The sequence below is a fragment of the Phaenicophaeus curvirostris genome, chromosome 5 (assembly GCF_032191515.1).
Source record: "Phaenicophaeus curvirostris isolate KB17595 chromosome 5, BPBGC_Pcur_1.0, whole genome shotgun sequence".
NCBI classification, from domain to species: domain Eukaryota; kingdom Metazoa; phylum Chordata; class Aves; order Cuculiformes; family Cuculidae; genus Phaenicophaeus; species Phaenicophaeus curvirostris.
Genome location: NC_091396.1, coordinates 31737057 through 31745854, shown reverse-complemented (window position 1 = coordinate 31745854; position 8798 = coordinate 31737057). Strand labels below are relative to the sequence as shown.

Here is an 8798-nt window from a genome sequence, read left to right as displayed (position 1 = left end):
GAGAAGGGGATCTGCTTAGGCTTGTTTCACCACAGGAACAGTGTATCTCAGAAACTCTGCTCTGGACCTCCTTCCCCATATCACTGCTTCTCATTTTTCCCTTCATCTCCCTTGTTGTACCTTGCCATAATCTAGATTAATTGCACAGATCTGATCTTTTATGCTTGTACAGATCCTCAGACAATATGGTCTTTGAATGTTTATCATAATACAGTTGTTTTAGGGCATTGGCGTCTGTTCAGATTTCCTGGGCAAGATTATAATATTGTTTAGATCACTTTTCTTCAAATATGAAAGTATCCGTAATGCAGGCTGTGTTGGTAGTGCAGACTAAAGTTTTTTTTTTCAATATGTATGAGATTTCTTCCTGTGCAACATGGGAACCTTTGTGAAGTCAAACACGAAGTGAGTCATAACTCCCTTATAAGCCCTCCACAGACAGCCCTCTCCACTGGCATTAGCTCAGTGCTGACTCCCCATTACGCCACTTGCAGAGAAGTGGCTCTGTGGGTATGTGTGTGTCTTTCCCCCTCTCGCCACCTGCCCCTGGCTTTCCACAGTAATTGCTACTCTTCTCTGCTCCCAGAAGCACAGGGAGATCTGCAGGAAATTATATTGCTAATTAAGCTATGGAAGAGATTACAGAAGCTCTAAACTATAAATACTCCATCTGTGTTAAAAACCACTGACATGTATTGTCATTGCTGGTTGGAAACCAGCGCAGCCAAGGAGGTAGACAGGAACTTTGGGGAGCAGGAAGCACAGGCAAAGCACTCTCAGAGGTTCTTTGGCCACTGCCCCCAGATTCAAGTCACAGTGTCACAGCAGCAGGGCATCAGGATTGCAAGCAAAACTGTGATTCTTCATTTATGTGTTTTTTCTAAATGCAAATTGCATCAAGTTGCCAGTGTCATCTGTAAGATTTTTATGTAATGTCATGCTTAAAGTAGTTTTCTAGCAGCAATGTAGTATGTGGTGATGGGATGAAGCTGAAACGCCACTCACAGATGCTGCAGCAGCATCACCCATGAAGGCATGTGACAGTGCATGAATTCACCCCCACCCCACTGTCACAGACTCACTGCAGCTGTGTGGAGCATTGACCTGAGGCAAAACCTTCTGCCAGTGACTGCCTGTAGCAGCTCTTTGGTGCCTGGCTCATCCACACTTGACACCTGTGAGTCCTGCCCAACTGGAAGGGCTGTGGGATCCTTTCAGAAGGACAAGTCCTCAGGGTGCTGGTGTGGGACAGGTGCTGTGCTGGGTCTCATCCGTGTTACTGGACCACTCACCAGCTGACCATTCCACCTCAACACCTGCTTTCTGCCTGACACTGTCACACCACAATGTGCCTGTGCGAATCTGTACTTCATGTCGTCATCTGAGTTCCTGCCTGTAAAATCCTGAATTGTCTGCAGAGGTGTTAAAATCACTTCTTGTAATTTTGTACTGAGGCAAGTGGCTGAAGAGGGAGAGCGGGTGCTGTGAATGATGCCTGCAGCTGAGCAGCCCTGGTGAGGTTTGCCTTCTGCCAGTGCATTGACAGACTGCACCTAGGCCACAGGTTTTTCTTTGCAACCAGAGTAATCAAAACGTTTTGCATTTTTGATGGAATTTTAGATGTTCACATTCTTCTCAGGCAAGAGATTTAAGAAAAACACCAAATATTCAGAGAGACACGATAAACCTTGAGACTCAACAAGACTGTGTATGCAGAAAAAGTATTTTTTTCTAGGTCATGGAAATGGGTTAATTCAGCACTTACAGGTGCTGAAATCCAGTCCACAGAAGCATTAGGCAGAAAATTCCTTACAGTACTTGAAGTGGGCCTACATGAAAGCCAGGAAGGGACTGTTCACCAAGGCTTGTACTGATAGGAATAGGGGCAATGAGTATAAACTGGAGAGGGGCAGATTTAGATTAGACATAAGGAGGAATTTCATCACCATGAGAGTGGTGAGGCACTGGTACAGGTTGCCCAGGGAAGCTGTGGCTGCCCCATCCCTGGAGGTGTTCAAGGCCAGGTGGGATGGGGCCTTGGGCAGCCTGGTCTGGTGGAAGGTGTCCCTGCCCATGGGAGGGACGGTTGGAACTGGATGATCTTTAAGGTCCCTTCCAACCCAAAACATTCTATGATTCTATGAAAATGTAGCTAGTCACTACAGGTGCCTCTGGTCACTACAAGGGGCTCTGTTCAAAGCTGTGATCCACCAGACCTTTGCCAAGATGCTGAGATGATGAATGTGAAGAAGTTTAGGGCCATTAACCAGAGTCACAGGAGATGCTGGCAGCATTCCTTTCCCCTAAAATGGTCCAAGCAGCACGAGATCAATTAGCTAAAAGACTGTACTTTTTCTTATGATGGGGCATGGGCACATCGATACGTGCTCAAATAAGCTCATGTACCATTTGGCTCTGCTGTGGTTTGGTAAATCATTCTGTTAGATGGATTCTTTATCATCAAAAAATATTATGCTAAGACCTACATGTAAAAGGACATATGTAAAAGGACACAGTCTAGATTAAGGCATTTACAGAAAGAAAGCTGTGCTTTCCTCCTTAACTTGGTCATTTAGTGACTATTTATTACAATGGTGCTTCATTATTCAATTATGTTTCTCTGGCATATGTTTCTTGCCTAAGGTGCTGGATGTTATGCAGTGAATGAAACAGAGCATTGGACAGCCCATTCTGCCTAAAGAAATGGCAGGTGTGAGAGAATAATGCTATAATCAGCTTCAATTTTCATTTGTGTACGTCAAGAAGCCAGATCAAAGTGCTTCAAGCAGATTTCATCTCACCTCTGTTAGCACTAAAGGGGAACTTGCACCTTGCAGCTGATGTGATCTAGCAGCTCTCTGTTGCCCTCCCTCTGCCATGGCTCCCAGGCAAGAGGTCCTCCTGCTCCCGGTTTCTGCTCCCCTGGGACTTGGGGAGGTTGCTTCTGCTGGCTCAGGGATCAGAGCCAGCTCAGCAGGCTGCCAGGGCTGGTATTAATGCAAGGAGGGAAAATTGGACTTTTCCATTCCTTGGCAGCAAGTTGTTAGATCATCTCAAGCCGTAAATAATACTAACCACATCCTCTAGGGAAGGTCTTTATCCAGCAAGCATGTTGCCCAGGAAAACTGCTCTTGGTTCTTAATTAACTGCCCAAGCTACAAAACATAAACTGACTTCTGTACAAAATAAAGTCCCTGCAAAATGGAATTCCACGCTTGACATGTCCTATCCTAGATGAGAGAACTGTTTGCCCACAGAGTTTCTCTGGGCAGCCCTGGTACAGCAGGATAAACACATTTTAGAGTTGGAAGGAACCACTAAAGATCATACAGCTCCAACACCACTGCAGTGAGCAATGACATCTTCAACTAGATCAGGCTGCTCAGCACCCCATCTGACCCGACCTTTAGTATTTCCAGGGATGGGGCATCTAGCAACTTTCTGGACAACCTGTTCCAGTGTTTCACCACCCTCATCATAAATAATTCCTTCTTTGTAGCTGGTCTGAATCTGCCCTCTTTTTATTTAAAGCCATTACCCCTTATCCTATCACAACAGAGCCTAGTAATAAGGTTGTCCCTATCTTTTTTTTTTAAGCCCCCTTTAAGTACTGAAAGGCTGCAATAAGATCTCCTGGGAGACTTTTCTTTTCTAAGCTGAACAATCCCAACTTCTTCAGCTTTTCTTAATAGGAGAGGTGTTCCAGCCCTCTAATCATTTTCATGGCCGTTCTCTGGACCCATTCCAGCAGGTTCATGTCTTTCCTGTGCTGAGGGCTTCACCAGAGCAGAGTAGAAGGGAAGGATCACATCCCTCGACCTCCTGGCTGTGCTTCTTTTGCTATAACCCAGGACACAGTTGGCCTTCTGGGCTTCGACTGCATATTGCCAGCTCATAGAATCATGGATTCTTTTAGGGTAGAAAAGACCTTTAAGGTCATAAAATCCAACCATGAACTTAACACTGCCAAGTCCCACTAAACCATGTCCCTAAGCATGATGTCTACATGTCTTTTAAATACCTCCACAGGTGATAAATCAACCACTTACCTGGGCAGTCTGTCTAATGCCTGACAACCCTTCTGTCATGAATTTTTTCCTAATATCTGATCTAAACCTCCCCAAAAGGCCATTTCCTCTTGTCCTGCCACTTTTCACTTGGGAGAAGAGACCAACACCCACATCACTGCAAATCCCTCTCAGGTAGTTGTAAAGCATGATAAAGTCTCCCTCAGCCTCCTTTTCTCCAGATTAAACTACTCCAGTTCCCTCAGCTGCTCCTCACAAGACTTGTTCTTGGACCCTTCACCAGCTTTGTTGCCCTTCTCTGGACATGCTCCAACACTGTTGACAGGAGCATGGAATCAAAACGCAGAGATCAATGTGATCAGCGAGTGTTCACTTTATTGAGCTTAGCTGTTTCTTTATAAACCCTTTTTGGTTACACAACTGGGTGCCCACAAGGGTATCTACAGTGTATTATTGGTTAAAGGTAGCTGTACATAAGGCTATTACTAATATATTATTGGCTAAACTACTGCACATGCTAAGAAACCAAGTTATACTAAACTTAACTATGTTGATAGTTCTCTTCAATTGTTTTTCTTTCAGCCGGTGCTTGTTCCCACAGAAGTAGCCACTACATTCCTCCCAACTGGCCCCTGTTGATCTTTCGGCTCTCTCTTTCAAGGCCTTGTTAGAGTTGTTCAGTATTAAACAATCTCACAGCATCCAGGCCTTGTTCTCTGTAAAATGTTCCAACACAGCACCTCAGTGTCTTTCTTGTAATGAGAGGCCCAAAACTGAACACAGTATTCATAGTGCAGTCTCAGCAGTGCCGAGTACAGGGAGATGATCACTTGCCTAGTGCTGTTGGCCACACTATTGTCCATCATGTCCAGCTTTTCATCCACTAGTATCCCCAAATCCTTCTTTACAGGGCTGCTCTAGCTCCCTCATCCCCGCAGCCTGAATTAATACTGAGAGTTACCTGACCGAGGTGCAGGACCTTTGCTTGTCTTTGTTGAACCTCATGAGGTTCACATGGGCCAGGTTCTTGAGCTTGTCAGGGTCCCTGAGGCACCATCCTCTTTAACTTCCCACATTTACAGGTTATACAGATCTATGCCTGCTAAACCCCATGTGCTCCACTGCCAAAACCTCTTAGCGCTTTGGGAATATAACAAATATTTCAATATTGTAGTGCTGTAGCATACTTTTGCACTTTTATTTGATGGCTTGTAAAGAAGCTTTAACAAAGCTGAATATCAGAGGATGGGTGTTCAGTCTCATAACAGCCTATATACTCAGGGTGCCTTCACTTTCAATACAAACCTTTCTTCCAATTTTTCTCTTTAAGAAGCTCGCAGCTGTGCTGTGGAAGGATGAACAACCCTCACCTGCCCCATGCCATTCCACTTTGGTAGGCTGAACTTAATTCCCTGCTTTTCTGAGCATAAATTAGAAAAAATGATGGTCTCCAACAAACCCAATTACTGAATGTGCTTATAAAAGCAGGAAAATATCCTAAAGCAAATGCTACACATGCTGGCATGGAAAACCATGGGTTTCCTAATGCAGTTGTTAAAACATTCTCCTCAGTCTGGACCCACAGAGCATCAGTAGCTCAAACCCAGCCCACCATGATCTCAAACAGGTGTGTCAAGATGAGCAAATTCATAGGTCAGAGCCCTGCTCAACAGTCCCCTGTGAGCCAGTTTGAGGGACCCACCTGCATCCTGACAGCCATCAGCACTGGCAGGCGGGGATGAGGATGGTTCCCATGACCACCCTTCAACAACTCCTCTCAGAGAAAAGCACTTTTGGCTCTTGGGTAACAAAGCCAGTCTTACAAGGCACATGGTGTTAGTCCAGGCCGAATAGCTGATATGAGTGTGTTCAACATGTTGTGCGTGCACTGAGACATCACCTTTTTAATGACACAGGCTCTTTTTCTTCCAACAGATCTCTGCTTCTTTAGGAGTCCATGAGTCACACTAGGAGAAAGAATTACAGCAACACAGAAAACTGGCCATTGTTCTTGTGTTTGAGAGTACTCATATCATTCTGCTAATAGAGAAAGTAAATTTGCATGATTTTGGACATGAAGATGTACTAGGATTTGGAAATAATTTATGTGCATTTTGTCAACACTTTAAACTGAATACTCTATCTAATTCCTTATAGTTTGAGTCCTTGGGCTTTATAAAGCTAATTCAAACATGATGTTAGCATAATACAAGCGGTACAAAAGAATAAGGACTCCTGCTCCCTCACACTGGGCTTTAACTGGGACTTCCACAGGGGCGTATTTGGTTCACTTGATGGAAAGATTTAAGCCTATTCAAATGGCTTTGGCCCAGGTACCAAGAGAAAAAAAAGGTCTTATTCTTCTTGTTGTACTCGTAATAAAACAAAATATCAAAGAGTAAGAAAATCTGAGGTAATTTTGGCATGTCAGATATCAATACCATTAGTAAGTAAGCCCGTATGTCTGTTAGTCTGGGTGTGAGAGTTTTTTCTTTCCCTTGCTCCAAGGTGACGGCTAGTTTGGAAAGCTGGGCTAACGTCTTCCATGCAGATAAATGCTGAAGATAGCATTTCACAGCTGTTCTCTCCTGAGACCTGAGGTCAGAAAGGGATGATTTATTTCCACCTGTGAAATTCCTGGGTTTGCTCTCTGAGATTGCTTTTTCTCACTGGTGCCTGAAGTAGTTATGCCACTTGTGAGTGAGATAACGATGAAACCATACGTACTTGTGGGTTTTATCACTAGAATCATACAAAACTCCTTTCAAATTCCCAAAAGAACTACTTGTCAGGCTGAATATTCAGCCCATGTCTCTTAGAGAAGCACTGCCATGAAGGGCAGGATGGTAACAGTGTGTGTGAGGTCGGACTAAATACAGTTGCCACTTTCTGAGAAAAGGGTGTTTATAGCATGTTAATACTAAAAGAAAAGGAAAGCCTTGAGCAATAAATCTTCCTTGGGAAGGACGTGGCATGGCTAGATAGGGAGGGATAAGGACATGCTGTCCTAATTTATGCCATAGAAGTGCAGGGAGAAGCACCAGAACAAAACCTGTATCTTCATTGCCCTGCATGACCAGCCTGCCAGGGCTGCAGAGATGAGCTGGAGCTGCACTAGCACAGCCTGGGATGAAGCAACCCAAGAGTTGTGGGGCACCAGGTGAGAGCAGCAGTGTACAGCTGCCCTGCTGCAAGGCCAGCTTTGCCCCATGCATTTCTTTGTACAGGAATGGCAGAGAGCAATTCTTTCCTCGTTGAGGGTAGGGTCTAATGAGTTTTTGTCATAAGCTTATAATCTAGCCTCCTGTCCAATTTAAAGTTCCCACAGAATGATGAATTTGTGAATGGGTGGGGATGCTAGCCTGAGTTTTTCCAAAGTAATTGCTCCAATTTGGAAACTGTTCCCTGGCCAAATGTGTTGACCTTCATGAAAATCTTGCTGATGAACTGAAATGTTCAGAAAGCATGCAGAAATGCAACATTCTCAGTGTTGCTGGCCAGTTTTTCTGTTAGGCGTACTTCATTTATCACTCTAAATTGTTGCAAGTAAAATCGATTTTTTTAAAACTTCGGTTACCCATCGATCACCTGAATTTTTCCTGATATCATTGAACTGCGCTGGGGGGCATCTGGCATCTGTTTACTCTTGTCCTGTAAGCTTGCTTAAGTGAACTGCTGATGGAAGCATTCGGCATTTCGCTGCTCATCAGGGCTGGTTTATTTGTTTAATCAGCATCTCTGTGCTCTTGGCTGTCTGTACCCTGTTAGGCAGTGCCTGTGCTTCTGTGTCAGTATTGGATGAGGATTACACTGCAATTCAGCTTGATCTTCAATTCAACATGCAGTTACTTTTTTATTTGCATTAGGCCAGGCTATCACACTGCAACTGAGCTACATCAGTTTATGTCTGGAGAAGGGCCTTGCAAACGCAGCATTCTTCAAAATGCTGCCAAAAGGAGACACTGATAGATTAATCGCCTACAGCACTAGCAATGATCAAAGCAACCACTCTCAGGTGAGGTTGTGACGAGAAATAAGGAGAAGCCATGATGATTACACCGTTGCTTTCAGGAATAATGTGTGTGTGTGCGCCTCACTGAACTCTTCAGGGTAAACAACCACCCCTGGAGACTTGTTTTAGTAATGGCAGAAAGCTGGATAAGAGGTAAGAGAAGATTTGCTGCCTGCTTTCCCTTGCTGCTTGTTGTATTTTTAAGAAGTTACAGCAGGAGCTGGTGTTGAAGATGAGTGTTAAGACAGGGTGAAGAAAGAGATCTGCTGCTTCAATGAGGGTGTAGTTTTTAATGGGTCTTGTAGCAGCCATATTAAAATACATATATTGAAGAAAAAAAACCCCAAACCAGTACCTTCAATTTTCTCATTGCAGAAGGGGCAGATATAGAATAAATTTTAAGAGGCATTTAAATGCAGAGTTTGTTAAGGTACAGAGAGGGCATTTCAGACAGGACTGCAATGCTATGTATCCATAACAGATACAGCCTTCTAGACAAAAATTAATTCTTTGTGCTTCATTATCAAGTCCCACATAGATATCTGATGTCTGATCGTTGTGCTGATATTTTACTAATTCTTTTTGTGCCTAATTGAGGCTTGCTATTATCCTAGAGGAAGGCTAGGGGACATGGCATGACTAACAGACTGATCCACTGGGTTTTCTGTATTCATGAGGCTCCACTTCCATAAAAAGGAGTTGGAAATCCTTTTCACCAGGGAATAATATATGAGGCTCAGAGTGGATGAAGTTTGTGT

At 44.0% G+C, this 8798-nt stretch overlaps 1 long non-coding RNA gene across 2 annotated transcripts in view; it reads left to right on the top strand.

Annotated features, from left to right (window-relative positions):
* Nucleotides 1–7916: 7916 nt before the first annotated feature.
* LOC138720665 (uncharacterized) overlaps nt 7917–8798 on the top strand; it is a 32024-nt gene continuing 31142 nt past the window's right edge. For both annotated transcript variants that reach the window (XR_011337452.1, XR_011337453.1), the window contains exon 1: nt 7917–8043. This is a non-coding gene — a long non-coding RNA (uncharacterized lncRNA). The remainder of the gene's footprint in view (nt 8044–8798) is intronic.